The 24,719-nt window shown below is 42.0% G+C and overlaps 1 protein-coding gene and 1 long non-coding RNA gene across 3 annotated transcripts in view; one reads left to right on the forward strand and one right to left on the reverse strand.

The window, feature by feature from the left end:
- Positions 1 to 24,719, reverse strand: part of LOC111265796 (ephrin-B1) — a 105,143-nt gene that overhangs the window by 36,180 nt on the left and 44,244 nt on the right. The window lies entirely within an intron of this gene.
- On the forward strand, positions 15,063 to 21,531 carry LOC147753914 (uncharacterized). The gene is made up of 2 exons (XR_015313243.1): positions 15,063 to 16,322; positions 21,273 to 21,531. It is a non-coding gene; the product is annotated as an uncharacterized LOC147753914 (long non-coding RNA).

Below are 24,719 nucleotides of genomic sequence, written 5' to 3' on the forward strand. Positions count from 1 at the left end.
CTCTAGACCCGATGTCAAAAACGTTCCTTTTAGAGACATCAGAAAGATAGACTATACAATAATGGTAATAGCGTATATTTTGGCGAGCCCGAGCACCCTGTCTAGCAGATACTCTATTTTATTAAGCAGATGCAATTTGTTCAATATAAACTCTCAGAATAATCAGATAATACTGAGTTGTATTGTAGGCTATATATATAATACGTACAGTAAATACCCCTAATATTCTAATAGGTGTAGATATATCACTCTTAATGTCATTATGCAGCCTATGGTTGTTGGCTTTCAGTTGTTTACATCGACTCGTCGTGTTTGCGTTTATGTAGGAAAAATGATGAAAAATAGATTACGAAGTGATCGCGCTTGGGGGGCAACATTCGTCGTAGTGGCAAATGTCCCGTTATTAATTTATAATGATGTATTTAAGATGTCCATCGGAAACATATAACCGGAAAGCTATATCGAGTTCTATTGGCGGTACCTTTGTGTGCCGACAATAATAGGGAACTTTCTACAGGAGTGAACATGTAGCAGCAAAACTTGTATGATCTAGTAAAATCATTCAGGTATAGGTATGCAACCGTTTATGAATCCGTTGGGCTTTCTTCCTAAATATGCGGACTTGGGTTTTGTGTATGTACTAGTTAAATAGTTACGCTTCCAACATGCAAAAAGTAGCGTGACAATGACGGAAATAATAATCTAGAAGGGCATAAAAAAGGTGACAATTTGCAGGAAGAGGGCCTAATTAGACACCTAACTCATATAGAGGAAATACGTATATGGCATTTAATAAGAACAGCTAGTAGTGAGCGTTATTTGCACACCAAACAAGGAAAACAATTGACCGTCACGGCGACAAAAACATGGCAAATAGATGTTCAGGTCATGAAATTATCTCAATCGAGCAACGCAATAACAATCGTCATAATCATGGTGACACTAAATATCTATTGGTCGTTGAAATTCGTTCAATCTTCTTCCGCTAGGATATTGTTTGTCCATCACTTACGTGTAACCTAGACCACCCCGGCGAACGCCTTTGCACGCTGCCTCACCCCCCACCCCTCGGATCGTTATATCGCACAAAGACAGGCGGGAATTAGAGAGAGATGCTGTGTACTTTGCGTCTTCATGACGAACACGCAACGCCATTTACCGCCATTTTTTTTTCCGGATTGTAACCGAAGAGAAGATGACTCGATCGTTGATAAGCTTCGACATTTGAAAATTAGCCATATGAGAGAATCTGCTGCCGAGGAACAATTTTTGCTTTGCTAGTGCACAAATTGCGTGGAAAAAAAATCGTTACACGTAATTTATAAGGTTGCTATCGGAAATAACTAGGACCGGAGGGGGGGACAGAGAAAATATCTTTAATTTTAGATGGTCGGCGACCGGAATACCACACCGTAAAAATGGACGTCTAAGCGCAACTTAGGCAGTGAACGTCGCTGGCTTGAACGAGCATTGCGTCATGTGTAAAAATCCACATGAACCACTGATTTATTTGTAAAAAGATTTCTACCTATTGTTGTGCTTGAGCATGAGTGTCTTCAGATATTTTAAATCGGCCTACAACGAGGTGCTTGTGACGGGATCAGGTGCTCTCATCGATAGCGACCTTTTTCTTCCCAACGGCGGGTTTCCCAGCCCCATTTTCTCCGCTAGTATTTCTTTACACTCAGTTTCCCTTTTACCTAAATGGGACTTTCGTGCTTCAAATGCGTTAATATGAATGGCCGGAGTATTAGCTTTGCCATTGATCTCAAAATCTAATACTAACAATGTATGTAGTATTTGTTGTATTCCTAACGGGTTTTTATCAACCTCACATTACCTTAACTGGTTTAAATAGGAAAAATTAACTAGGAGACCAAACAGGCCGTGTGTGACCGTAATACACCGTTTTTACCCCCCCCCCCCGTCTCCCTCTTCAGGCCGTCGCAAAAATGATAGTTTCGCCATTATATTTGTATAATAAAAAAACGAGATGTGCTTTAATGGAGATGCATATTCTGAGCGCATCTCAGCTACAGCAATGATCGTCGGCTGGTATTTTTTTGTCGTATCAGAGGGCTGAATCCGAGATCTGTAATCGATCTGCTGAAACCTTTCACTGTTTTGACTCTGTGAGTGTTTGGCCGACCGGTTCGCAGCTACCCTTGGTTGCAAGAGAAAGAACGCCTATAGATACTTACGTCTCTACTGCATATACATGGCTGCTTATAAATGTACGCAAAGGCCTTTCGGTTATATTAAACCCAACCGGTTAAGATTAATTATCGGCCATCAATATTTTTACGTCTTAAAAAACACTGTGGGACTACTTACACTGACGGGCCCGAGGCAAAATCTTAACGAAAAAAAGAGCTACGCTTAGCTAAATCTATCATTTTTATATAGTTATATAGTGTTCGGTTCAAGTACGACAACATAACCGAAACCGTTAAGCGGAATCGCCGCCATTTCTGCTCCGCGAATGTAGGATGTAAGTAACAGCTGCGATATCGTCTTTTTGGGTGACAATGTATTTATATTTAGTATAGCAGAATGATGAATGACGAGTCAAGATGGGCATGCGAGTTTGGTCGGCCTTTCTTCTGCTATATTCCAGCGGACAGATAAATAGAAGGTTAACTAAAATTGCTATTATCAATTGTAGTGTAACGTCGTTCTTAAGGTCTCGTTCTCTATTTCTGGGCAACGTATAGCTGATTGCGATCTTTAGTTTTGCCTTCAAATCGTCCCGATCTTTTTAAACTGGACTATTACCACTAGTCACGACTATTATTATTATGCAATTGACATCATTGATATTATGCTTATTTGAGATGAAGCACCTCAGAGTTCTTCATGAATCGCCACTGGATCTAATCACAGGCTAGACGGATAGACAATTCTGTAAACTTTACAATCTTCTGGTTACTTTTAGGTGTTCTGGGCTTCGACAATCATTTCTGGGCAACGCTATTCCTCTGAAGATTTCATCTCAAGTTAATCCATCTCTTACTTATATTTTAGGTGTTTTTAATGAACACTTTAACCAAAGAGAAAAAACAAACGTGAGCATATTAATTTTTCTTTGCTAGAAAAGTGTTCAGTCTTACATTTTTCATTCCGGTCTACAATCCTATTCTGTCTGGCAAAGCGCCTTTCTTACCTAAAAAAAAAGAATATGCACAGGCTCACGGTCTTCTCGTTGGCAAAAAGAATCTCCGCTGTTCGCAGTCACAGCAGGAGAAATCTTCCTTTTTGTCAGGTCCTTTTCTTAAGATGCCGTTGTGTGACGATCAACGGACCGCACTTCAGCCTTCAAAAGGAAACGTTTGACCTAACCGAGCTGCCAGACAGGAAAAGTGCATGCATTACAAAGTTCTAATAGACAATTTACAAATAGCGATGTAAGCATCAATCTTTGGGAAAGAATATGTACTAATGTATTTGAATGAAAAAACTAAAATGTCGATTCAAAGGAAACGGTACCGACCAGAGGACGGCGATAGGCTGATACAAAAACAAGTGGAACAGCTTTTATTCTTCGCCGAACCGCTGACAAACGAGGTAGCCTAGAGAGCTGACATCTTTCTCTGTATGGCTTCCACTCGTAAAGTAAACAGAATACTGATAGGCTGATAGGCTGACACCAGTAACGATCTGTCGATGATTGTTACACTAGTTAAATGCAGATATTTAGCAGTTATCAAGTTGACTATAAACTAAATAACTTGTTAGACCAATTTGCAAGACGAATAAATTAAAGTATCTGTTATTTCCAGAGACTTAAATGAATCTAGTTATATCATCTGACGTGCTAGCTATTCTAATTATCTCTGTAGATATTTCTTTTGATCCAAACGCTTTCTCCGCTCCACGGGCAAGAAAGCGCAGCCGCCTAGCTAAAGACAAAAACCCCGCCATCGTCTCGAACGAAATATGACGATTACTCGTACTAGTGTGCGCCATGTGTGCAAATCGTCCAGCACCACTGTTATGACATCAGTAACAGCTTCGGCTATAATTAAGGCAACTTTTTAAATTCAGTAACTACTTCGATTCGTAGGCACAGATGTACCGCAATTCTGTCACCCTGACGTCAAACTTAACTGAAACGCTGCGCCGTAGAAAAGGACACCTGGTGCCAATTTCCTAGTCATTCAGGCAAATCCCATCTGTTATCCAAGGGGTGGCTGGTGGCGCCCCAAAACGAGCCTGCTCGTCAAGCGCCCAAACGGGATACAGTCTTTATCCTTTCACTAGTAAATGAGTTTTGGGTGATATAACATTCATAGTACCATTTCTGACCTAAAAACAAAGTCATTTGCCTGATGAAACGAACGTTTATGTAATAGAATAAACATTTTGGCGAAAAGCACATACGTATCCCGTAATTGCTCCAAGCAGACATTGCCTTAGCATTCCGTAAATGTGTCCTATGTTATACATTCAAGATAATTCCTTAGGTATAGTAAAAACGTGGACACTATAATCGTACAGTGACATAAAACTTTTACGCTCAAAGTTTCTTAACGTCACACAACAGTGGTAGTTGAAAAAACAGTTTTGATTTAATCGAAAACCTAGCAGAAGAGACGTCGTCAAGCCGTTCAGGGATGTGGACCCGGCAGCCTATCAACGCGCATCAGCAAGCGCCAATCGCAGTCGCGTAAAGTTCAAATCGGCAATACCACTATCAGATAGGACAGTGTCTAGCGGATTGTTCATTGTTAGCATGCATCTAGGAGCGCCGATTGGCGCTCTTTTTTATCGCCGATGCTTTTCGCCGCCGCCGCCGCCGCCGCCGCCGCCGCTGGCGCTGCCGCCGCTAAACACCGAATCCGCAAAGGAAAACATAAAAGCACAAATAATAAATAGCTAAAAATAGACACTAATTGATAGAAGTTTGATGTAACCCAGCCGGCAGTTGTGAGCGCAGTAGCAGGCTGCAGAAAAAGGAGCGCAGGGCCCGCCAGGTGCTTCAATGTGAGAGTAATATTTGGCATTTTTATTAAAAGGAAATCATCGATCCCTGATAGCTAAAAAAGGAAGCAGTGTTTCGAAATAATCGAAGTTACCGCGATAGGGCAGAGATGCATTGAATTAGAAGCGCCCTAAAGCAGCGGCGGCGGCGGCGGCGTCTCGGCGAAATCATCAAGAATGGCTGAGCTTTTGAAATGATCCGACGATCCAATAGGGAATTCATTGTCGTTTAGCATCGTTTGATTGTTTCGCAAGCGACATTTTTCCGATATAATTCACATAAAATAGATCAGATTGATTTTTTTAATTGTGAAAATAAATACGCCAATTTTTAGAGTGGCAGGTAAACAGAAGTTTCGAACGGACACAAAGCGAAAAATGAACACATTCGAGCACCTCGTTTGGTTGAGCCCGTATTATCCATACATGCATATATCGCGTCAGTATCAGTTAGAAAGCTTGTCTTTGTAGATTCATCTCTAAATACGTGTAGAATTAGCTAAATACGATACGCGAAACTCGTGCTGGCCTGTTTTGATCTAAGACTTTCTGTATTAGAAGGCCAACAGGTATTCTGCAATAAGGTCAACTTCGTTTTGAACTTGTATACATTCCCATAATGTACATCGTACATGGTTGCAAAACAGCGAGACGATTACATTGAAATCTGAATTGAATGACGTTTTAATTGGCACCGCATAAAACCGTCGTATAACAATGCTTACGCTAATCTCTGAGAAATTAAACAGTGAAACTATAGGCATAAGCTGAAGTAGATCATAAATCATAATGGGAATATCATAGATATCTCATTATTTTACCTGTAATCTCTATTGCGTATCAAATGCCACTATTTTTAAAAATTACCACATAGGCTTTACATCGTGCATAAAAACCAGTGCCAATACCAAATAACACACATACGATACCTAGCGCGAGCACTGAATAAAATTAATATGTATTTATTACACTGCTTAGTGCGGCGATGTATGACCGCGAAAATTGATGGAAGTCATACATATATATATATATAGCCGTTAGCATGAAGCTCCTGTCTCCTGAGGGACCTCTTTACCCAATTTACGCTTTCTTACGCCGCCGTTGTACCTTTGCCGTCGGCTGTATCAGTTTTATCGCAAGGTACGTGTGCGAAAAATAACATTCATTTCAGCCTTTCTTAATTGGGTAAGCATACTCGATCCGACCCTAGCTGGCGTCACTTCAAATGAATGTGCCACTTAACGACATTCAGTATTCTGCGTCGGTCCGATTCGGAACGGCGCTCGGATGCTCCATCGCTCTCATCTCGTTGTCCTCTAATCAGTTTCGTTGCCGAGCTTCGTCTTTCAGAGCTGATCTTTCGCGTCGGATCTCGCACATGTGGTACTTCTAATATAGTTGTCTCTCTCAGGACACGCGACATTTCCGACCCGCTGTCATCTTTTTCTAGTCAATTGCCTCTGTCGCCCGAACGCCGAAATGCTGACCTCGAATAACTGATTCGCACTTTTTTGTCACATCATTATTATCATCGTCATCATTTTGTCTTTTTACCCCCCCCCTCTCTCTCCCTCTCTCTCTCTCTCGCTCTCCTCTCTCTCTCTCTATCTACCTATCTATCTATCTCTATCTCTCTCCTTTTTTGCTGCAGCCGCCGGCGGTGGCTGTAGCGATTTTTGGCATCATTTGATTCCGCTGTCTTCTTCGTTCTAATTGACAGATACAAATGTTTTTTTCGTCAAGACAACAACGAAAATCGACGAGTCGCGCTCCACACGTTAAATGAGAAAGACCGGTTGTCGCTTCACACGAAATAGAAACGAGAAGGGCTAAAGGCGAGAGCGCAAGGCAAACGGACAGGAGAAAAATGTGTACGAGGACACATATCGGATGGTCAAAATAGAAACCAACTACGGCGCATGGAAATCAAGGCTCACCGGCATAAATCGCCAGTTCCTAACAGGCTGGCTGGTGGTCAGGCTGGGGTGACTGTAGCAGAGAAAAATGCGCCTTCTGGCCCCATGTCATGCCTTTGGTCCCATGTCATGGGCCCGAAAATACCCGCTTTTTCAAGCTGATAATTCTCTCTTTCCTGCTTTGTTTGCTTTGCCTTACTGATGCTCCTGATATACCTCTGTGGTTCAACATAGTGTCATTGCCGCGTAGTAAGCCAGAGTGCCTTATCGCGTATGGCCATTTGATAACGAAAATGTTCAGTTCCTTGCGCTGTGAAGATACTGTGAAGCCGCTGCGTCAAAAAAAAATTGTCCAACGAACAGAAAAGATCGTCGTTCGTCGAAGTGCAGTCAACCCTCAACTGAATTTTGAAAGCGTCTTACGTAAAGACGAAAATGTCGCTTCTGCAAAATACATCTATGGCAATCCTGTGTTGTAGCGATCTAATTTATTTTCGCTAGAAGAGCGCTGGTTGGTGGCATCAACGGATTTGCAGGCACTGAAGGCGTAATATAGAGCGGTAGATGTAATCCAATTACGCATTGCTATCGATACGTATTTCTACTATGCCTAATCCATTTCGAGCGCTGGGTGGCATTGATTTATAGAAGATTGAAGGTAGAGAATTATCGTTATAGGGCAATTCAATTCGCTATAATATAATTTATTTACTTATAATATATATAATATTATGAGTAAATAAATTGGGTATTTCAATTAACTAGGCTAAAAATGGGGGTTAAACCCAGTGTAATTGTTCGATACAATTTAAGAATACTGTGCTTCATATACCTGCCTACCGATTTAAGAAGCGTTTTTCAGTTTAAATCGTATGAATTTAGGTCAATTCTATTCAACGTTTGAAGCAGGGTACCGCGTAAAATTCTATTCATGGATGCGCTTTTAGTCGTTTGTCATTAAAGAAGCGGTATGCAAAACTGTAACGGATGAACCGCTTTACTTGAGACGAATTTCGGGTAAAAGTCTACTGGGGACGTAATACGCAAATACACAATTTGATTAAAGTAATTAACTTTACCAAGTTTTTAGTAGCCTCCCGTCTCCCCCTCTCCTCCTCCTCCTCCCTCCCCCCAAAAAAAGAAATTGCTCTTCTCGACGAGACGTGGTTGTAGTGTCAAGCATAAACTAGAGCCTGCCAAAACCTCTAATGAAGGACTGACTTCATAGGGAAAGGTACGTCTCACCCTTTTTGAAGTCGTGTTTGTTTTCAGCAATCTTCGGACTATAACATCTTCATTCGAGTTTCCCTGGCGGCAAGGGGTCACGGAATTAACTTAACATCACCCTGCACTTTCATCTTTAAAAGTAAATTAACTGCAACAGCATAAACGGGAAGACACTTAAGCTAATTAACTCAAAACTAAACATGGCGTCAACAAAACAAAAAGTTCTCTCAGTTTAACTTAATGCCTACAATGTCTATATAAGCAGGTGCCCGTAGAATATTTCTTCTCGGCATCCAGCAATTGGATTCGCCTACTCTGTTTTGTTCATTTTTCTCTGTTCGCTGTTCGCTATAGATAGTATATGACATAATGCACAGGAACCTCTCCTTGCACCCCTAATAACACTATAAGGCAACGAACGGAACAGCACTCGTGCATCGTTATTCTTTCCCTGCCATACGTATCACGGCCGCCTCCTATCACTAATTTGGATAATAGGCTCGGCTATTACACGAATTAGTGGTGACTGGGTAGATTATGAGTACAACGCCATAAAACGGTAAGAAAAATTGTACGATATTATTATTTTATGCGTATTTAATTTTCTTCCGTTCGTTGTGCTACAGATGGCATTTGCTGCCGCTTGTGGGAATCTCGCTAATTTCGAAGGTGACCCTTATGAGGTGCACTCTTTCTGCCCCGGCGATCCGTTCTAGAAGTTGGCTTGGGTTAGTAGATTCTAGTAGCGATTACGGCTCATACGTTGCAACCCCACTCCCCTGAAGTGGTCCGCCTGGGCAGGGAACTTTAATTCCTGAGTATGTTTGTGTGTGGTCCACAAAAAAAGGACAAGGAATCGGTTAGCACGATCGTTGCGCGACTCACGACGACGATGACGCTAACACGTGCGTAGCTGTTGCCAGCATCCACTATGTATCTCGAAACCACCCGTCAGATTTTTCGCTTACTTGAAAAATATTAGAAAGGAGAAACGCTAGGCAGAAAAACGTGAGTAATTTTGCTGATTAAGATAGCATATAGGTTTGTGCTCGTGTTATATATCGATGGAAGAGACTTACGAGTGGTTAGGAGGAGAGACGAACAGCTTGAAAATGTTTGTTAAAATAAAACGTTCGATAGCCAATCGTGCATATAACAATATGTACAAACATTCCTATATTACACATACGCTCTTCTACTTGGCATCATTATTTGCAGCATGAAAAATATAACGCGATATGATTGGCTGAACTGATCGTCTATCCAGAGGTCGACCCGCCGCGACTCCATTGCTTAATACTATACGAACACCAAATATCGTGAGGGGAAGCATGAACGGTTAAGCAGTTTGTCATAAATGGTATAATTTTTTATTTTCCTTTTGTGATTTTCATCGAAAATCCTGGCTCCTATCGAATATCCGACGAGCGTGTTTCGACATAAGGATTTGATAACCATTCTACGATCTCCACTCTGCGTCGTATGGTTGACATTACAGATGCATATATATGTACGCTGGCCAATGGTGTTAGTGATATTCTGTAAAAAATACTTTTTCCATGTCTCCTCTTTTTGTGTAACACGTTTACTGGCACATAACTGTAGCACACATGTACATCTGTAACGAGAATGAGGGTTGTTGTTGTCGAAATTTAACTACACAACTCACAATATCTGTACTATTATAGGCCCGGTATGTGGCGCTGTAATCTGTCCCTCCGAAATGTAGCAAAGATAACAACACACTAAAACGACAGTGTACAATGATGAAGAATGAGGAGATGTGATCGCAAACAAATCTTGTAATTAGACGCCCGGCTACCTCTGCCTCAACGCATGCGTACCCCACTGTTGTAGAGGTGACGCTGCTGTTGGCACGAGACAAAAACGAAAAAAAAAAAAAAATTATACATTTTCTCGTTGTGTCATGTGGCTCTCCTGTGGTGTAGTTTGGCCGTGATGGCGGCGGCGGCGCTAGTGGACGCTTCGAAATTATTATACGTACCCCCTCCCCCTCCCTCATCGGCCCCCATTGCTTCTTTAAAAATGTGTTCTGCCAAGAAAATTTATGTGGACGCTGTTTCGCGCCCAGCGGTTTGTCGCTGTTGTTGTTGTCGGGTCTGCTGCTGTAGTCGTAATGGCGGCCATTGCTATTGCTGCCGTTAGTGTTGTTGTTGTTGTGCTGTACAATAAAATGAAAACCGATTAGCGGCGGATCTGGACAGCGGAAAAGCAACCGCTGTTAGCGGTAATGGCGCTGGTGGGGGAAAATGGCGTCGTCGTCGTCGTCGTCTATCTAGACGATAATATCGCGAAATAAAACGAAAAAAAAAAAAAAGAAAAAAATAGATCTAAAAGTATAGATAGAGATATAGATTTATGTGAGTTCACGTACAGTTTGAAGAAACGCGGAACAGTCGGAATTAGGGACCAAAGAGAAAAAGAATGCACAGCGAATAATGTCCTATATAATATTAATAAGACAGAATAATCGACGGTAATCGTATGCGCCGCCGGTACGTATGTGAGGTGTACAACGTCCATGCAAATTACGCTCGAGCTAATGATATAGATTATCTAAGTGGGCTGGTTGAAAAATTTCTGCTCGCTGATGAAAAAAGATCAGTCGGTTAATCATTTACTCATTTTGTATAACGCACAAAATCAGTCAGACGGTCGTTTTGACGTTAGAATATTGCCGGAATATTGATACACGAAATCCTAAATCCCGTTACTATTGAACGGCTACGAAGCCCGGGGCCGTTGATTCGAGTTGCGCGGTAGAATATCATGCGCCCATCCAGCTTCGAGCAGACGGGCTCGATGTCAACAAACAAAGTACGTTTCTGCACGCGAAAAGCTCAAACATTTCTAAGACATTTAGCCTCTTTAAAGCCTGGTACAGAATGACCCAAGAGAAAAGAATTCGTTTCAGTCTCAAATTTCTAAACCTAACAAATTTTTAAAACGTTTGATTGTTCTAGTTTTGATTGTTGACCAAGGCAGAGAAGTCAGACCCATTAATTTAGATTGTCTTCAAGCAATTCACACATGGCATTTGCAATGAATGAAGCTGTACAATTTTGTCCGTGCATAAAATCAGATGCATTCGAGTACGAATGCCGAAACAGTCTACCGAATAGAACAGCAGCCACCAAAACTTAGCATCAGTTAGAAACGAAACATTGTACCTGTAACACAAGGCAAATGAAAAAGGGCTGGAATAAACCGTTGAATTATATTACCGTACCTATATGTATATATATTATATTAACCATTTAAATTATACCTAACTGGGACTATTAAATGCCCTGAACATGGTTATAACAATAAAAAACAACTAATTATTCAATTCAACTTTCAACGGGCCACGTTAATGTTATTATACAACCGAACTGCTCATACCGACTTTTCCGCAGTGACATGAATAAAGTCTGTCGGGAGCCAAGTTGACTATAGGCAAAGAGATATACGCAGGCCGCGGCCTTCGTGCCCGCCCGTCAACCTGCAATGCACACGGGCGCGTCCGCTTGCTTTGCCCCACACCTACAATAGCTTTTCTGTCAATTATAACATCGCTGTTGTATATACCATACGTATGTATGGTGCTGTTATCGGCTGGTTCACTGCCACTCAGGCCAAGCCAGTGTGGCCTGGCGAGATCCATGTGCACTGTGGATAAAATCAAAGGATTTCGATTGACACTGCCAGCCTGCTTGTATGTACAAGCTAATCGCTACCGTTAAGGGCGAATGGTGTTACTGCTTTGACGACGGCAGCTTCAACCACATGCGTGTGCACTAACTGACCAGATGGGATATCGGAACGCTATAACATTATATATCAACGCCGCTCTACCGCCTATTCGGATAGGGAAAGGAAACTATCTTAATATATTCCAGATGCGGTCATATATATACCGCCATGCATGAAGATTTTACCTGCGCCACGAGATTGAATTTTATTGAAATATACTGCATTTTCACATTTGCACGACCGTTAATTAGAGGCCTTTGCAAAGCTTCGTGGAACACTTCAATATTAACGTTTCAAGTAGTTAATTATCAAACCAAAGTATTCACACCAGAGAACTGAAACTAAATCGGATAGCGTGTCTATGTCATCATCAACTAGTTAACTAAATATTTATAACATTGTAAATCACACAAAATTGTAAATGCTTTGCCCTAGAAGAGCCTCAAGGTTTGATGAAACGATCTGATGTAAACGTTTGTCCCTACGGCCATTTTTTAACATGAAGGTGGTCGATATCAGCTAAAGTTGCATTCGTATGGAGTCTAGAAATCTGGTAGTAAACAGAACGAGTCCAATATAATATAGCCATGTTATCGATCCCGCGCTGATCAATACCAAGTCATCAATCGGCATGTTTCTGGGTGATTCACAGGCGCAGACAGAAGCTAGCACCGTATCATGTCCGTAAATCGACAAAAAAGGTAAAATCCTCAAACCACTTAACTAAATCAAAAAAACAGAGATGTCTGGATGCATTTCGTACGATGAAAATTTTCGTATGTTTTTGCGCTAAACAAACGGTGCTTGCCATCGAAACTCACGAAAGACACTTAACTACAATGCACTAACATGCTGGTATTTTGTTATATGTGTTGCATATAGTCGTGTGAGAACGTCAAGAGTCAATTTTACAAAACATCAGCATCAATGTGCATGTTTCTGAAATGCAATAAGAGCGTGACGTAGGATCAGTTTCACTACAGACAGGCTGTTTTCACGATAGCTCTTCTGCGACAAGATTCTAGAGTACGACGCCATTATTTTTTTGTGAGAAAATTACCGTGGATTGTTTAGTATGCACGTTGCCTATCAGGCATCACGTAACGCTAATGCACTACGGTGAACTTCACACTATGGCGCCAAGAGTAGTTTAAATTCATTTTAAAAATTAAGCTAATAAAAGGATTGATAATGGACCACAGAGCGCCCAAATGAAAATTCGCTTCAGAACCTCGGTTTATCTTGATCTGTTCTATCAACGGCCGTGTTTCCTCTTTTTTCTGCCAGAAAAACTGCTGCTGTCAACTGGTCTATTCAATTCTAATGAACTATCAGTGCACGTACATGGTAAACGCAGGACCTTGGACGGGGGACGGGTGATGGTATTATAATTGTTTAGAAAATTCCACGTTGTTACCGGACCGTTTTTTGCGTTCTTCGTACACGTGAGCGTAATGGGAAGGCTCAACGGAAGGGAAGTTATTCAGGCACAGCGAAGCAGACGAGGGCAACGGACAATTATTCATTGATGCCAGTCAGTGGAAGTTAACCGGCTGGGGTGGAAGTTAATCGAAGCCGGTCGATGGGGGTGCAGATGATTTTTTGCCAATTATTATGTAGAAATGCATAAGGGTAAATGTTTCATGGTGAAATTTACAGTAATACAGTGCGTTTTCATGGTTGAGACCAGCGTAATAGTTTTGCGTGCGTGCAACATGCCAAAAGGACGTCATACAAGTTAAGTGCAAGGAACGGGCTTTTGAACGAAGCTTACGCGCAATGTATTTGAGGACCCGAAGTTGTTGACTGAGCTCGTAAAATACAACGGAACCAAGTGAAATGGGTCAGCAAAGATGCTAGCATCGGCAAAAGTTCGAGAAGTAAGGGGATTTTGGATATCAATCCTAGAACAACGCCTCCTATGTCGCCTTGGAAAATAACTTTGTTGGGGAGAAAGTTTGTTTTTTACTATTTACTGACAACCGTTGATAAGTATCTCGCAGTCGCTCCTTCTCACCATGCCTTTCCCCGCCACATGATAACTTCTGGCACGTCAAAACTCTTATTCGAACTCAATACGATTGTCGCTATAGGTCAGTATGGCAACTAGTTACTGTTTTATTATGTCTGAATTAGTTTGGAAAATTCTAAGAATACCAACAGAAAACCAGCTGGACGGTTACGATAAGATGGCCGACTTTTACTTCATAAATCACCATCCACTCTTGTGTCGCTATTTACCTGATGAACGACTTAGAACAAAGTCTATCCATGTCCCATTCAATATGCCGGAAGCATTTGTGTAGTTCGTGTTTCGCTCCGACTGCAGTAGTGGCGGCCACGGCAACGACAGCAACGACGTCTAACTAATATTCATTAGCATTTTTCAGTTGAATTAAAAACTAGCGCCTTTTGCGTATTGTATAGTTAAATGTGACGATTACTTGGTGCCGTTCGGAGAGTCAAAGACCAAAAGACGACGCTATTTTACGCTTCGTCTTGGACCAAAACGACAGCGATGTTCGGACGGTAACATTTCCACCTGTAGTAGAACCACATCATAACTCTAGTAGATAAAATAACAATCTTCTTGCCGATATTGCTGACTTTCGTGTTTTGGCGGAAAATGGAGAGAGAAAGCGAGGGAGAAGGAGAGAAGGGGCTGGGGCGAAAGAGATTTTTCAGTCAGTTACAAAAAAAAAGTCAGTACAAAAATGTAAGCATAGGTGCTGTGGCAAAATGAAACAGACGAAACGATGGCTTGTTTTTATTTCTTTGACTTAAAATTGAAAATTTGGATCGAATATTCAGCCGTAGTTAACTGTCGGCATATGAAACACGCCAATTACGACTACAACAAAGTTTACATAGCCTCGTACCTGTAGAAAATAGTCACTGCTTTGAAAGCTGGCTATTTAATTTTTCAATGTGCTTTGTTATTTTTTAGTTACCGAAATGTATAAGGATGATTACATTCTCATGGTATTATCTGGCAGTGTGTTATTACAAAGCGAGATCGAGAAAAGGTGGGTAAGAAGAACCACAATCTTTAAACGCACGTGTCCATTAAAGGGATTCTGTGACGCGATTGGTTTTGCAGTACGATGGTGCTGTGCGGGCAAAGGGAGGAGACTTCAGACACACCTTGACAAGAATTCAGTACCCTCTGTATATCTGATAGCGATCTGATTTTGCCGAAGAATAATCGGACTGATTGATACAACGTAGCAGTGAGACACGCCTCCCTTTAGGCAGGCAATTCCTGTTTCAGAAAGGTCGTTGTTTTGCGTGTGTACGTTCATCTCACAGAACTCGCATGAGCAACAAGACTAGCTGAGTGAACGTACACTAAGGCTGAAAGCTGGAAAAATGATTCCAAATAATTCCACGGAAACTCATCGAAGCATCTAAACAAATCGCTTTCTCTCATCATCCACTGAATCAAAGGACTGTGAATATCGAGAACAACGTCCGCGCACACAAATCATCATTTCAACAGGTTGATACATTAGTTAAACGCTCTGCTGTTATGGATTATACTATATAGGAACGAAAGTGTAACACACACACACACACACACACTTGACAGCAAATGCTACGCTCCTGGCGACCTTAAGACACTCAATTGTAGAGAAAAATAACCGGCAATACGAAACCGTACGAAAGCCCGATTCCTGATAGAAGAAGTGACAAGAAAAAATGCGTATTCAATCATATGAACCCCCACTCACAGTGAATCTTTAGACGATAGATTTGTATTGGGCTGATCATACAATGAGTAGTGTATACTGTATCATGAAAATGCAATACGCCCGTAGAAAACCGCCCCGCCGGCATCGTCTGCACCCGAACCAGGGTCGTCTGCTCCCTTCGTTTGTCGTCGTAATCTTCGTACCGTGGAACAAACGAACCCAAGCTGACGGTTCATAGCCGTCAATCAAAGTAACACCGAACAACAACACCAGCAGGAGCGGAACTCGGACGAACGATGGTACCGCCATAGAAAACGACGCCCTCCCTGCGAGCTTGTACTACTACTACTACTAATATTATTAAAATAATAAGATAAGAATTTCATATTTTGTGCGATAACACGTCGGCTGTTACTTTGATAAAGCGTTTGCCCAACCTTCCTGCGCCCTCTCCTCTGACGCTTGCCTTCCCTTCTTTGTTTCGGTGCTCGCCTTCGTTGTGGTATTGTATCCAATACACATTAGACAACGTACGGCAAGCAATTCGAAATTTTCCGTCTCGGTTTCTCCATCCTACGACGGCCCGAATTACGGTGGATGTGTTACAAAAAAAAAAAAAAAAGCAACAGCAATAGCTGGCAGTTAATCATAACATTGAACCCTACATGTCAGCCAGCGACGGGCGGCCTGGGCAAGCTCAGCACCTGGGTTCGGAATGACTGGATACGCCGGACCGAGCTGAACACGAGAGGTAAGACCCAGTCCACAGAATTGTGAACATGAAAAATAGAAATAGTAATTTTGTCATCGTTATACTATACATCGACCGTTATCGTTCCTGCCGCCGCTTCTGCGGCTGTTACTACCTGTGATATAGAAAGCACGACCCCAGATAAGCTAGCTATATGAGATGCGGTAATAATTACGGCAACAAAATAGGAAAAGGTCAAAAAGGTATTGAGTTAACTACCTAACACAAAAATGAAATATTGGATATGCAAGGTTTCGTATCGTATATAAAAATCAATTGAGTTTTGATGCAAATCACTTTCATCAGGTTTAGAAGTATAGCTTGTCTGTGCGAAATTCGTCCATGGCTACCAATCAAGGCCAACATTTGTATAGAGAATGGCGCATCTTATCAAAGTAATATTTTTTGCTTGCCGAACAATATCAGGCGACATAAACTGGATCGTCCTTCTTTCTGATTCTGTTTTTTCATTCGTGTGAATTTTTTTTTTTTTTTCTCTACCCCTTGTGGAACTTGGTGTTCTTTTATTCTACAGTTATTATCAGCCTACGGTTGTCTAACAATATTGAGTGTCACCTAATGGTTACGCGGTTTACGATTTATTTATTTACTAGTTTAGAACTGAGTGCAATAACGATTATGGCATAATTGGCGGCCAAAAATTGAAGTTGTACGATAGATCGTATCAGCTATGTATCAGAGTACTTTACACAAAAGACTAATAGATATATATATATCTATATAGACTAATATATATATATCTAATAGATATATATATATATATATATATATATATATATGGGTCCAACTAGTTGACCCAATTTATTTTTTAACGGCATCGTTTCCATTCGCTAAAACCGTCTCTGCTAAAAAAAAAGATCAGATATACCTATTCGCGATCGATCTGCGTTCACTGTGCACTTATGCACATAATTGAAAAATTTTACAGCGTCTATATATACACACACACACACGCGTAGTAACACTGCTAAACAGGTGGTTTGATTAAATATTGATTTCTCATCGGGCCACGCGACGAGCGAAGCGATACCAACTAACTGGCTGTACCTACCCAAAGCACTCGAGTAAGTACTTTATAAGAAATCACCACCAAACGTATTGAGCTTTCAGAATCATCGGCCAATAATGGACGGTCTGGCCACACCAGCTAGTATCAAGCTTGTTATTACTTGATCACCTTGATCTAAATCACTAACATCGAAGTTGTTTGTTCGTGACTTTGGGATCGTTATTATGAAATTTTACGCTAGTCGCGCGCTCTTTGCATCGAAGTCAATAATCAAGATACAGAGGAAGATCTTTTTGTTATCTTACTAGCCCGAACTTTCCTAGGTAGACAGACATTTTGCTCTGCACCCTGCGGCTAACCTTGCGACTTTATACTGCCAACACGCGATAGTCACCACCAGCGTCGTAATGCACGAACCCAACAATATAACACTGATTCCTCCCATAGTCTCCCCTCATCCTCGCGTCTCTAGCCGAAGTCCTCTAACCATGATCGCGAATCGTCGGCTACCGTTTTTCAGCTCCGCGTACCATCTTTACGAAACGACGGTTGCAAGCGGAGTCTAGCATCAAAGCGCTACATATTTGCGGAGATTCGATCAAAAAGGTCAATGAAATATGGGCGACTGGGGTAGGTTTCGCATACTAAGGGTATTATCAGAACTACAGATTACGCTGAGTAAGTGACTGATATGAAAATATGGCTTGTCTAATACATTTTTTTACTCGAGGTTTTGCCACTAGCGATTAATTTTGTCTGCGCTTCTTCTACTAATCTCTTTAAAGTCAATAAACAACACATTGTTGTCAGATCTTAGATTGTTAAATACGGCTCAAGACGCTTGTAGGTAGATGACCGCATGGCTCGCTTTCGAGTTGTTTCCATTATATAATAGGAATCGACGCGTGTCAAAAATAGAGCTGATCACGACGCAAATAAAAATGGATCTATTTAGTTACGTCGTTTGGAACTGCACTTCATCATTCGTCGTTCGAGGAAGATCTGAAGTATTATATTTTCGAACGAACATGAAAGCTGTTAACTTCTTTCACGCTAGTTATTGTTTGAGTATTTTTTTTTTTTTTTTTTTAACTTGTATGCTAAAATACTGTTCCGGTGGAATCAAACAAGGCCAATTCTCAGGTAGGAAAACAAAGCATTTTAATAACTCAGCAAACAGAACAACGACCAAAGTCTTCACCGGTACTTCGAGCACAAGTACTTCACCAAGGGTCCGCATCTAATCGACGCTTTAACTTTTCTCTTTATCATACAGACAATTGACCCTCAACCTATTGCGATCAACGATATGAACAGCGATAACCGCAATAAAGAAAAAATAAATAACATAATTTCATAAGCGGACTGCATTCGGCTCTGGTTTTTAAAGTCTGATCTGATGAACGTCGTTAAGCGTAACATGGTCATGATATACGTTCATATCGTATCATAGATCGTTCCCCATTATTTTCGTCACGTAATCTCTGTGTTACATCATTTACTTGATAACTATTTTTATTCTATAAATTTCCCCTATTTTTTATCCTCGCTTATAGAGCATTATCGAAGTAGCGGTACCGATTTCGATCGACCCATTTCAGTAGCGCCTGTAAATCATCAGCTCTATAACGGCGTGGTATGCCATGCCCGGCCATTGATACCTCTCGCTTTTTGCACGCCAGATCGGCTAACATCGCTAGGGCAACAGCACCGGCGAATTGTTCGGACGACGTTGACAAGAATGATGACAACTGAAAGTTGACATTTGCACTTCATAGGACAAGGTAGTGAAGACGAAGCAGAGCTAGATAGACCCCATCGGCGCGTTTCCCCTTTGACGTCTTTCATCAAATCTTCGTCCAACGCGTCCGCTGTTGTCGAGTCACTGCGCATGCTTGTCGGGTCTCTCTCTCTTCACTTATATCTGTGCAACAGTGTGCATTAACTGTACAAGCTGCTACCGCCTGACTTTAGCTATTTCCTTGGTTTACCGTACGCTGCTGTTCAGTTGTCGGTATTGTTGAACGATTTGAAATCCGTTAAGTCGTCATTCAGCAACGCACAGCCGGAAGGTCGACCATTCGTTGACTGATAAAAGCGCGGCGAAAGAAGAACGAGTCGTCGGCTTTGCCCTGCTATACCTTCCCTCGCACGTCACACACCCTTTTCGTTCCGCTGCTCACTGATCACTTCATTCTTTGTCTTGCTCATTACAATCGAGCACGAGCGGCAGCTGGGAAAAGAGGTCTATTCTTTTTCCATCCTGTTAGCCTTTTCGCACGACGTCCGCTACTATACTATTATCATTATAGTTTCGTCCTCACTTAAAAAGGTGAGGACGGCTTGAGTGTTACCGGTAGGTAAGTTAACTAATTGTTCTTGGAGCGGCAGCGCGGGCTGTCCTTTATCTTAGATGGCCTGAACAGGATTTTTGTTTTCCCGTGTTGAAGACGTGACTCACTCAGTGTAGTTCCCGGCCAGCTACTGACACTCAAATATCCGCTGTCGTTATAGCGCTATAATGCTACGATGCCCAAACCGGTTGACAATTACGCCTACAGAAGCTGCGCCGGCAATGGTAGCGACGATTGTTTTGATTGCGGTAACGACGGTCACGGCGTGGATAGCAGCGCCAGCTGCCACCGTGGAAGCATCGATCAACATATTCTAGTAATGGCTCGTTCTCTCTCGCCCGTGAATCGTCTGGCGCAATGGCGATGCGGCATAAAGGCAGCCATAGAAGCGTTCGTTTACGTGCGTCTATTTGAGTGAAATCGGCCCTGATTTTCGTCTTGGTGCGGTAGCTGGTACCACTGCGGTCACAGCTGCCAGTGCGTGTTCGCCCCTCGGCAGCTACCGCTGACGAGGCTGTGCGATTGCTTGGGTAAGGAGCTGCTGCTGCTGCTGCTGCAGTGGCGGTAAAGCTTCGTATGTTCCTGCTGGTGCCGCCTCAGCAGTAGAAGGGATCCAAAGGGAGTCGGTCACGCACAAAAAATAGCGCCAGCTAGTAGAAGCAGTATAAACGACGATGACGACAACGGACAAAGTCAATCGTTTAGAAAAGAGAGTGGCCTGCTACGGCAATCACAGGCACCAGGCGACGGCAACCCCCCGTCAGCTGTTCAGTGACCACAACCCAACCCAACCCAACCCAGTCCTACGAGTTGCTCCTAGATACGCTAGATTTCTAGTTCTAAGTATAGCTGCCCCAGTGACAAATGTTCGAGCCGAGAAAAGGGGCGAATAGTTGGGGATCGGAAGAGAAGCGATAGCCCAGGCGGGCTATCGAAGGAATGACGTCATCAATTCACGCAGTGTCGTGCAAACTGGCATCTTGCACGCTATTTGTATCGATAGATTGGGACCAAGCCTATCGCTCCTTCGTTCGCTTCGATCGATCGATCGATAGATGCGCGCAGAAAAGTTCACATTAAAAGGCGGAATAATAAAGTGGAACTACGTGTTTGAATGAGAAAGCTCTTGAAACTGATCGAATCGTACCTGCTCTATATCTATTGAGCAATGCCAGTTCACTTGTAAACTTAACTATCGATTAAGCTTTGTTCAGTTGTGTAAGAGGCCAAAGTATACCAGTGTCCTGTTTTTTTGCTTTTCTTTGTTTAATTATTAATTACTATTAAATTAACCTGTTACTGAATTGATGAACAAACAATCTCAGGACACACGCAAAATGATTTGGAAATATATATAGATAACAAAAGAAAAAAAACAGCTCCACTTCGATGATAACCAGCAAACGGATCAAACCAAATGTGAAGGACGATGATAATCACTCTCTCTGTCTGATCAGGAAATTGTATACCCGCATTAAGTGGGTCAGTAATGAAAAAAAAGCTTCCGAGCATCTTGGCGACTATGCAAGCTACTGATGGACTATGATATTTCTCTATGTTTTCCAGATCGGTAAATTTCTTCGAGCTATGTATATTGCCTTTTTTGAATTGTAGCAGAATGTCAGTCAATGACGACACGTTCATTTGGCCGATGGAAGTGCGCCTGCATAAGGGACACATGAAAGGACCGTTACATAAGGCAGTATATCACTAACAGGCCTAGCGGGGGATTCGACGGAAATTTATAATATTTCAAGTCGTGATTGGCGATGAAAGTGTCAAACCAACGGTCACCATGCAAAATAAAGCTATCTAGCGCCATGTATGCTGTCGACCTCAACACTGACGCTTGACCATTATAGTGCGACTAGGATGCTACTAACCTAAATAATAAGGCAAACGTAATAGGATGGCAATGAAAAAAACAGGCATATGCAGCTTACTATTGATACTAATTAAAGATGACATTGATTAGGCGTCTCCTCCAATCTATCTCGCTAACGATATGACCAAATGGTACGTCGTTTTTCATTGCACGATAATTCCCCCCCATTGTCAGAGTGCTAATCGAGCACGTGCATGATAGGTGGATATTTCGCCACGGTATGTTTGGTTTTGTCACGTCTTTATGCCAAATCCAAGAACTTATATTCCTGTATATCATTATGTTCTAATTAACAAATTGAATAAGTTCCACTGCGAGAACTTTTTAGCCATAACCATAGTAGGTTTTAACCATAGTAAAACATTGCAAAATATCTATCGTTCATTAACTGTGCAATGTGTTACCGTGACGCTACGTCGTTCTCATTTTTTTTTTTTTTTTTTGTCAACGGCACATCTTCACCACGAGCGTAACCCCTTTTAAAACGAATGAATGAACGAACGAACGCACGCACGACTGAACTTGCATCTAGCGCAACAGGTTTCATAGACACATATATGTTAGCTGAGTCTCGTGAAAAAAAAGTTGAAGAACGAATGGTCTTCGTTGGGTATGACAGATTTAACAAAGAAACTGAGATGGTGACAAATTCGCTTTTCTTCATTCTACGGTCATCAGCGTTTCGTTGTTTCCTCGATGTTTCGAAGTCTGCTGTTTGCAGGCGTCTGCAATGTGCCGAGGTCTTCCACCTGTAATGGACTGGATGTTGCCCGGAGTTACATCGTTACTTGTGTCTAGAGCAAAACTACTATGGCTGTGGCAACGTACGAACGCTTTCGCTTGCTTACGCGTCAGGGACCGTTCCGTTGACGGCCACCTCGACTAGGACATTAACAGCCGGCCTGAAACAGTAGCAGTTCATCGGTGTTGCTACAATAATCCAACCGACATCAGACGAACGTTTTCGCTTGGGTCTAATGAACACTTCGATTATTACGCCGCGGTTTTATTCTGCCGTATATCTTACAGTTATACGTGTATATATATATACACGATATATATATATATATCTCTGGCGTATCTCTTTTTCGTCTCGGTTAGCATGGTTTTCACCATTCGCTGGATGATCAAAATCGCAATGGATAGCAGATAAGAGTGTCGAATTAGTTCGGCCAAAACCAGGATATCCAGGTGCGGGCAATGATATTGCTTTTCTAGCTCGCGTCGTTCGGCAACAGGTATCATAGATTTATTTAATTAAATAGACCGCCACTCCCAATGCGAGCACCAACATTAGATAATCACGCCATTATTATATCTTGTCGCCTCACGACAAACGCGTAATTTTCTATTCGTACAATAACAAATATTTGCCCACACAAAATACCTGTACATAAACGTATATACGTTTGTGCAAAGGGCGAAAATTAATAGGTTCTGCATCTTCGAAGGGATACTTTTTTTGCCATTCTTGCATCTGAATTACGGCACGAACAGGCACAAAGAAAAAAAAAATCATCTTAGGCAGTCGTTGACGTAGTGCTCACATGTCTGAACAATATAATAAACCAAATCATTCAATGTTGACTGACATAATCGGTTTTTTTTTTTTTTTTTTAATTTTTCATATATATTTTTTATTTCACGATCTGCGATTTATTGCTCATATCGTATTATCGAGTTGAGAACTAGTCGTGGGAAAGCCTGGCCGCCTTCCACCGCTCTTTGCGGTATTGTCCTTTTCGCTCCGGTTGACTCTGAATGCTGCTAACTGCTAGCTTCCGTAAGGGACAGATAACTCAACGCTCGGACGTAGCGCGATGATGAGATCGATTGAAACCGCAGAACTGATCTCTAAATAACACGTTTCGTACTAATGAGAATTGTGAGACCACAAATACAATGAAGTCGTCAATATAGTAAATTTATCTTTGTCCTTTCAATATTTGTTCAGACAAATACGACATCGACTAATTAAACCGAGGAGGATATGTTTATATTTCAATGTTCGTTCACTTCGTTTGGTTAGTACTTTACCTTCTTAATAAAATAACATGCGTCCGTAGCAAACAAACGGGTGCGCGATTCCACTGCGCATTACAAAAAAGAAAAGCTTATTACAAAAGAAAACAAACTTGCTACCTTACACTATGAATCGAGCTTCTTGTGTAATGCATCTCGTACCAGGTAGGCACGCCGAGTACTACAGGGTTCCAGAAGTTCATAAAGACTTACCTGAAAAATCAAAACAGAAACCTATTAGCCGATAAATGCAGAGACGATCTAAATACCGAACCGAACAGCGGTCGCGGATAAATAGGTCGAGTTGTTTGACGTTAGACTTCTATAGTTAGAACACGTTCAGACCTCATAGGAACTAGTTGTACCTTGGTGCCGATAATGTTGGCCTAATGAGACCTAATCGCAGGATACTGCCACCCAACTGCCGCTAGCAACGAGCTAGGTTGGTGGCTTATTGGCGACTCCCTTTGCTCATTGCTTAACTTGTCCGCAAAGGGAAAGTGCAAGGAAACTGTATGCATATATCAAAGCCGTCTGCGAACGCTGTTCTGCTAGTTGGTGTATCTTCCTTTTTATAAAGCCGCACGTGGCTTTAATATAAGCGATCTAATCTGGTCAGGCATCTACCATGAGACAAACTAATTGAACATATTATTCTTTGATTTTGGGGACCCCTAAGCGAGGCTCGACCACCACTCCACCTGGTCCTCATCTCTACGCTGAGGGCTCGGGTCACCACGAAGCAGTCAAATTGTGCGAACCAACGACATGCTAGGAACAATGTTACGTGCAACAATGTCGGGTTGGGACACCAATAATCAGCTCGCTCTCGTACCCCCCCATTTTCCCCTTTATGCTCCAGTTCGTTCACCCAGGAAGCCATTGGTCAGTGAAGTCGGGCGTCAAGCGTCATGAGTGGGGCACCTCCTCAAGAATCCCATCAACTCAGCTTGCTGCTGCTGCTGCTGCTGCTGCTGCTGTTGCTGTTGCTGCTGTTGTTGTTGTTGTTGTTGCCTCTTGATGAGACTTTGATGATGGTCACTGAACGCAGCAGACCCAGTTTGATCTTTGTCGTTCTGCTTTTTGGGTTCAAGGTTTACACTGAC

Source organism: Varroa jacobsoni, unplaced genomic scaffold, assembly GCF_002532875.2.
Source record: "Varroa jacobsoni isolate VJ856 unplaced genomic scaffold, vjacob_1.0 scaffold_109, whole genome shotgun sequence".
Lineage (NCBI taxonomy): Eukaryota > Metazoa > Arthropoda > Arachnida > Mesostigmata > Varroidae > Varroa > Varroa jacobsoni.